We start from the raw sequence: 7,549 nt of genomic DNA, 5'->3' as shown, positions 1-7,549 counted from the left end.
TTCTTTTGATGATGGGACAGAACATAATGAAACTTGAATGTCTAGAAGGAAGAACTCTGTAGTATAGCTAAAAAAAAAAAAAAAAAAAAGCTACCAGACAGGGCCACATCGGGGGTTGCCTCTGTAAAGGGTAACAGCAAACTGTTATGCAGCAAGCAGAGCAATGGTACTCAACTTTCTCAGGCTCCTTGGGGATTGGTTAATTTGAATAACTTTGGTGGACCTGGGGTACTAGAGTACAGAGTCTGGTGCGTGGTCCCTGGGCTGATATTTAAAGTTCCCATCAATGAAAGCCCAATAAGTGACCTGATTGACATGTAGATTTAATGAATTGCTCAAGAAGGGGAAGTGACCTGACCTTTAGTCAGGGCATCAAAACTGGGCCCAAAAAAAGTACAAATAAGCAAGAAAGCAGCTAGCCCCAAAGTAAACTGTATTATAGTTTGATGTGGAAATGTTGGAGTTTGGAGCCGATGGCCAAGAAAGAATTCTTGAGACTTCTTTCACGCAAAAGGATGGTTTAATTCAAGCACAGGGACAGGACCTGTGGACAAAAGAGCTGCACTGGGGTTGTAACAGGTGACTGATTATATATTTTCAAGTTGCGAATGGGTTAGAGATAGTTTAAGTCTCTAAGGAATACTGGAAGTAAGGTTTCCAGGAACTTGTGGGGGCTAGCTATTCTTAGAAAAAATCATTTTTCATTGTCTAATAACACCTTAGTCATAAGACCCTTCAGATGTATATCAGTTGTCATATGCTTGGGAGATGATTGCTAAAACATATCTTGGGGGATAGAGATAAAGAAGGTTTCCAAAGGAATTTCTTTTTATTTTCCTTTTCCTTTTTTTTTTTTTTTTTAAGGTTTTATTTATCTATTTGAGATAAATCACAGAGAGAGAAGCAGACTCCCCTACTGAGGAAAGAATCTGATGCAGGGCTTGGTCATAGGACCTGAGCCCAAGGCAGATGCTTAACCCACTGAGCCACCCAGGTGCCCCTCCAAAGGAATCTCTGTATGTTAAAGTAGACTCACAGGACCATAGGGGATGAGGATAATGTTAAGCTAAAGTTGACTTTTTTCTTTAGCAAAGTGTCAACATAGAGGTAGCTGACTTCCTAGAGGAAGGAACTTCCTACCTGTTTCAAAGACTTGTCAATGGGCTGCAGGCAGTAAGAGAATTTAATTTCTTCTTTGCTTTGTTTCTCACATCATAGTCCTGAACAGGAATCTTGGCACTTGTTACCTTATTTGACCCCCCACAAAGCAGAGCCATATCTCCCTTCAACTGCTGTGCTAAAAGAAAGCCTAACTTCTTTAAACTTGTGTCCAAACACAGGAAAAAGTTAGACTGACTATATGTTCAGACAGTTGAGATTAGAATAAACTTTTATATATCTCTTCTCATAAAAGATCAAATCCTAATCTTGGGTCCTTGCAAACCCCTTCTTTGTTAATCAATAAACCTGATAAATATTAATTTGAATAAGGTCTAAAATTATTACATTGCATTTTTCTATTTTTAAAATATGTCATGTGGTGTCTCCCAGATTGCATGGGGGCCCCCAGGTCTGGGGTGATGATAGGGTGGAGGCTGGTGGCACGCAAGTTAAAAGATTCATCTGGGGCAGAACAAAGGAGATAGAAGTTTACTGAATCCACCAAAAAGGAGCCATGAACAGGACAGCAGAAAAGAGACTATCTGCAAGGAGGCAGTGGGTGGGGAATGTTTTAAAAGGGGGGAAGATGAGGAGGTATGACAAAATATGGACTTTTCCCTTTTTTGGTACCTGTGCCTGGTTGAAAGTAACACATGGGTTAGCTAGAGCTTATGGATATTTCAGGGTGGGTGGCCTAATGGGCCTGTTTGTATTCAGCCGGGTGATGATAGCTGTGGGCTCTTTTTTACATTCCATTGTTCAATCCTATTGCCTACAAGCGGCCTTTACATGTCACTTCTATTATTTTCCATGCATTGCACCTGTTTCCAAGTCATCATAGTGAATTTTTTCTATACCTTATCTATCCTTGAAAGCATTTTTTGCTTCTAAGTCCTTCATTATATTCATACTAGAATTCCCAAATTCTACCCAGAGAGATTTTAGTTTGTTGTTGTTACAATTATTTTCCACTTAAATTCTCTAAATGGAAAAAAAAAAAAGGCTGAAATGTACTGTTTTGTCCTTCATACTTATCATGATGAGTATTTGCTACCTTCTTTTGTAAAAATGACTATATTTTAGTATTAACTTTTCTTGAAATTTTCTTATAAGATAAATTTATAAAGTTATAGTTCATCAAGAATATACTTAGTTGAAGGAGAGAAAGTTGGAAGACTGATACTACTACCCATTAATAAGGCTTATTTTATAAAACTTCAATCAGTAATCAAGATAATATATAGTATTGGTGAAAGAGTAGACAGATCATCAAAGCAGAATAGAGAGCCAGAAAATAGTCCACATGCATACAGTCAACTAATCTTTGACAGAGAAGCAAAGAAAATACAATGGAGAAAATATGGTCTTTCAACAAGTGATGCTGGAACAACTGAGCATTCACATGTAAAAAGCTAAATCTACACACAGACCTTAGATCCTTCACCAAAATTAACTACAAACATATCACAGAGGTAATTGTAAAATATAGAAGAAAACCTAGATGCCTTGGCTATGATGATAACTTTTTCTCTATCAAGGAAATAATCTATAAACTGGATTTTGTTAAAAGTCCTTTAAAAAGTCTGCTTTGTGAAAGACAATGCCAAAAAAATAAGAAGACAAGCCACAGGATGGGAAAAAAAAATATTTGTAAAATACACATCTAATGAAGGACTGATAACCAAAACATCCAGAACTTTTAAAATTCAGCATTAAGCCCCAATGTTTATAGCAGCATGTCCACAATAGCTAAACTATGGAAAGAGCCCAGATGTTCTTTGACAGATTAATGGATAAAGAAGTGATACATATATACAATGGAATATTACTTAGCCATCAAAAATTTGAAATCTTTCCATTTGCAATGATGTGAATGGAACTAGAGGGTATTATGCTAAGCCAATAAGTCAATCAGAGAAAGACAATTATTACATGATTTCACTCATATGTGGAAATTAAGAATCAAAACAGAGGAGCATAGAGGAAGGGAAGGAAAAATAAAACAAGATGTAATCAGAGAGAGAGAGAGAGAAACCATAGAGATTCTTTTTTTTTAAAGTTTATTTATTTATTTATTTATTTATTTATTTGAGAGAGAGAGAGAGAGAGTGCATGAGAAGGGAGAAAATCAGAGGGAGAAGCAGACTCCGCATGGAGCTGGGAGCCTGATATGTGACTGGATCCCAGGACTCCAGGATCATGACCTGAGCTAAAGGCAGTTGCTTAACCAACTGAGCCACCCAGGCACCCACTGTAAGAGATTCTTTTTTTTTTTTTTTAAAGATTTTATTTATTTATTTGACAGGGATCACAAGTAGGCAGAGAGGCAGGCAGAGAGAGAGGAAGGGAAGCAGGCTCCCTGCTGAGCAGAGATCCCGATGTGGGGCTCGATCCCAGGACCCTGGGATCATGACCCGAGCCGAAGGCAGTGGCTTTAACCCACTGAGCCACCCAGGCGCCCCCACTGTAAGAGATTCTTAACTATAGGAAACAAAAACCGAGGGCTGCTGAAGGGGATGGGAGTGAGGTGATGGGGTAACAGGGAGATGGACATTAAGAAGGACATGTGATGTAGTGAGCACTGGGTGTTATATACAACTGAGGAATCACTGAACTCTACATCTGAAACTGATAATATACTCTATGTTAATTAATTAAATTTAAATTAAAAAAAAAGAAACACTCTGATTAAAAAATGGGGTAAAGGTCTTAAGTGCCACCTCACCAAAGAAGGTATACAGATGAGAAATAAGCATATGAAAAGATGCCCTGCCCCAAATATCAACAGGGAAATGAAAATTACAAGAAGATAACACTCTACAACTCTTAGAATGGCCAAAATCAAGATCACTGACAGCACCAAATGCTGGCAGCAATGTTGATCAAGAACACTCATACATTGCTGGTTGGAATGCAAAATGGTATAGACACTTGGCACTCCAGAAGTGAAGGAACTAGGCATTTTAGTATTTATTTTTGTGTATTTATTTATAAACTTATTTAATTATTTTAGTTTAAATGATTTGTCTTCAAATGATATATCAAATAGTTTATCGATCTGGAATTCTTCATACTTTTAGAATATTCTCACTACTCCTCAAAAAACAGTGTATTTAAAAAAAAAAAAAAAAAAAAGTAAGATTTGGTAGCTCCACACCAGGACTAGTTCCTTTGCAGCCATTTCCTGCCTGACCAAACAGCTGATTAGACATGGGAGCCAACGAGGGCTGCATTGGAGATGGATGGTGACCTTGCTACAATATGTGTTTCTCAACCACACATTTCTGCTGACTATGTCAGCAGGAAGTCAGTCTGTTATACCACCTCATGATGATACCGAGGACAGCTTGAATGATCATGAAGACAAAATGGTCCAAAAGAAAGTTTTAGAGAACAAGATATAGATCTTCTAATTACAAATGCAGCAAGGATCATGAAAAATGCCTTACCTCAAATGGGAAAGACTGCAAAAGATGCCAAAGAATGTGTTTAAAAATGTGTGAGGTCATTCGCTTTATAACATCGGAAGCAAGTGAAAGATGCTATCAACAGCAATGGAAAACAAATCAATGGAGAAGATATGCCCCCTGCCATGTCTTCTTGAGGCTTCCACAGTTATGTAGAACCTCTAAAATTATACCTTCAGAAATTCAGAGAGGCTATGAAAGGAGAGAAAGGGATTGGGGAAACAGTCGCAGCTCTAGATGGACTAAGTGAAGAACTTACAGAGGAGGCATTTAACAACCAGTTAACCAGTTACCAGCTGGCTTAAAAGCTAGCTGCGGACGGCCAACCAACAGAACATATTGTTTATACAACACGTTAACATACAGCTTATTAACAGATTTCTGGTGTTCAGCAAATTCGGTTTTCATGATTTGAAGAAGTGGTAGAATGGGGAGTGTTAGAGAAGCAAAAAAGTCCATTAAGCCTTTTTATTTTCCTAATGTCTAAAAGACATTAGAAGGAACTGACTGGTGAAAAGATGTCTCTTTGTATATGAAATAGCTGGAATGTAGCTTCCTGATGCTTGACTAATTGGGGTGTTAATGGCTACTTGAGAATCCTTTTCATGAGTGATTTTAAAGAGAAATTTGGATTTTAAACATATTAAAATATTTTATTCTGTATGAGAGTTTGTTGCTCAGTATGACCGCTGTATGCACTGTTTATTGCAGTTTATTACTCTCAGAGATTTGCAGACAGTTTCTTATTTTCACATTGAATCATGTTACTTTTTCAATTCAGGTAAGCTGCTGGGTAACTCGCGATGTTTTTTCTTTTAATAAAATGTAAGGGTAGAGTTCATTCTGGAAAAAAAAAAAAAAAAAAAAGACTTTCCCAAAAATCAAAGTCAGACTGATGGGCATGTAACTGAGCTTTTGAACAGCTATTCTATGTTCTCATTTGACAGACTCATTCACCAATGAGTCTATATGCTCAGCAATTTCTAACCAATTTCTAATCAATAACTAATCAGCCTTTTATATCTATAATTTATATGTTTTTATTTGTACAGCAAGATATTATTCCTTTTATTTTGCTTCTCTTTAAACCAGTATGTTTTAATCTAGTACTTCTGTGTGCTTGAGATAGAAAGGAGGCAATAATGTTTGTGGAAATGCTGAAAAAGTGTTCTGGTGCAGAGATTTGGGTCATTAATTTTTACATATTTTTATTTTCTTTGTGCTTATTTGCTTGTTTGATTTTCTTTTAGAAAGACCTGAGTGATTAACATTGGAATAAAATTTAGAGTCAATTCCCAATAAATGAAATGTATAGTAACGATCAATCACTTGATTTAATTCATATGTTCACCAATACTTTTGCATAAAAAAATCCATGGTTATCTTCAAATCTACTTTTCCAATTCTTTCATATTTACTTATGTCTTATTTTTAGATAAACAAAATATCTATCTCAAAGTGTACTTGACATATAATGATGAAATGCAGACGGTATAGCATAACAAATTGTTCATAGTACACCTTAACTAAGCCCACTACAGACTTTTTAAAGAAAAGCTTCTAAAATAATTATATGAATTCATTAACTACTCCATTTTCAGAAAAATCATTCAATATTGAATATTTTCAGAATTCAAGGCAAAGAGGAATACTCTTATTAGTGGCTCCAAAAGAAACTTTTTTTTTTTTTTTTTTAACAATTTTGTTTATTTATTTGAGGAAGAGCGAACACAAGGAGGGGTAAAAGGAGAGGGACAAGCAGATCTTCTGCTGAGCCGGGAGCCCAACTCTGGGCTCTGTCCCAGTACCCTGAGATCATGACCTGAGCTGAAACCAAGAGCTGGATGCTTAACCAGCTGAGCCACTCAAGGTGCTCCCAACTTATTATTATTAGTTTTAAATGATTTTTATTTGTCAGAGTAAGAGAGAGCTCAAGCAGGGGGGATGGCAGGCAGAGGGAGAAGCAGGCTCCCTGCTGAGCAAGGAGCCCAATGCCAGACTCGATCCCAGGATCCTGGGATCATCACCTGGATGAAGGCAGATGCTTAACCAACTGAGCCACCCAGGCGTCCCTACCACAAAATTATTTTTAAATTTAAATTTATGAGAAGAGTATGGGGCAGAAGTGTAACTGAATTAGTATAACGAGAACGTATGGACAACTGTGGCTGACTCAAGATAATTTGTGAAGAATGGGGAAAGGCAAAGCACAGCTGCTTGAACGTAGTTAAAATGCGCATTTGGTGGAGCATGTTTTCCCTGATATTAGAGAAATTGAGTATTTTTTTTTTGAGAAATTGAGTATATTTAACAAATATTGGAGGAGCCTATTTTAAGAAGACAATGGCTACATAAAAGAAGAAACAGTCAACAGAGCAAGGTAGAATGGTCTGCCATTATGCCTTTATTAACCAATAAACCATCTTAGCATATTGCTTTCTATACTGTACTTAATCTCTTCTATCTTCACTTAGTCTTTGCACCTATATATTTTGAAAATAACCACAGCTCGTGGGGAATACTTATGCAAGGCAATAACAAAATTTTCAGGATCAATTGTAATTATTTAAGAAACATTATTTATACCATAAAAATGATCCTTTGACTGTGACTAATAAACATTAAAACAAAGTACATGTTCAGGTAAGTTCATTTACATTATCTTATTAAAAGCAATACATGAGCAATATTTGAAATAACTTTTTAAAATATTTTGTGGCCTACTTCTATTCTCCCAAGTAGTTTTTCTCATAGATCCATATTCAATTTGTATTTTAAAGGAAGATTAATATGTATGGTTCTGAATTCTTTACACTTATCTCATCACAATGCTCTGCATGAGCTATTTTCTATCTGTAAATGTTCTAATCCTCTTAAAAGCCCTTTATTCTATGTTGCACAAAACTATTTTATCTACAATT

General features: G+C 36.3%; 1 pseudogene; it reads left to right on the top strand.

The window, feature by feature from the left end:
- Positions 1-4,399: 4,399 nt before the first annotated feature.
- Positions 4,400-5,038, top strand: LOC116870301 (annotated as a pseudogene).
- The last annotated feature ends 2,511 nt before the right edge of the window (positions 5,039-7,549 follow it).

The sequence above is a fragment of the Lontra canadensis genome, unplaced genomic scaffold (genome assembly GCF_010015895.1).
Source record: "Lontra canadensis isolate GAN:19392208 unplaced genomic scaffold, GSC_riverotter_1.0 scaffold22, whole genome shotgun sequence".
Classification (NCBI taxonomy): domain Eukaryota; kingdom Metazoa; phylum Chordata; class Mammalia; order Carnivora; family Mustelidae; genus Lontra; species Lontra canadensis.
The sequence above is the reverse complement of the archived record's forward strand: the minus strand, read 5'-3'. Positions and strand labels throughout refer to the sequence as shown.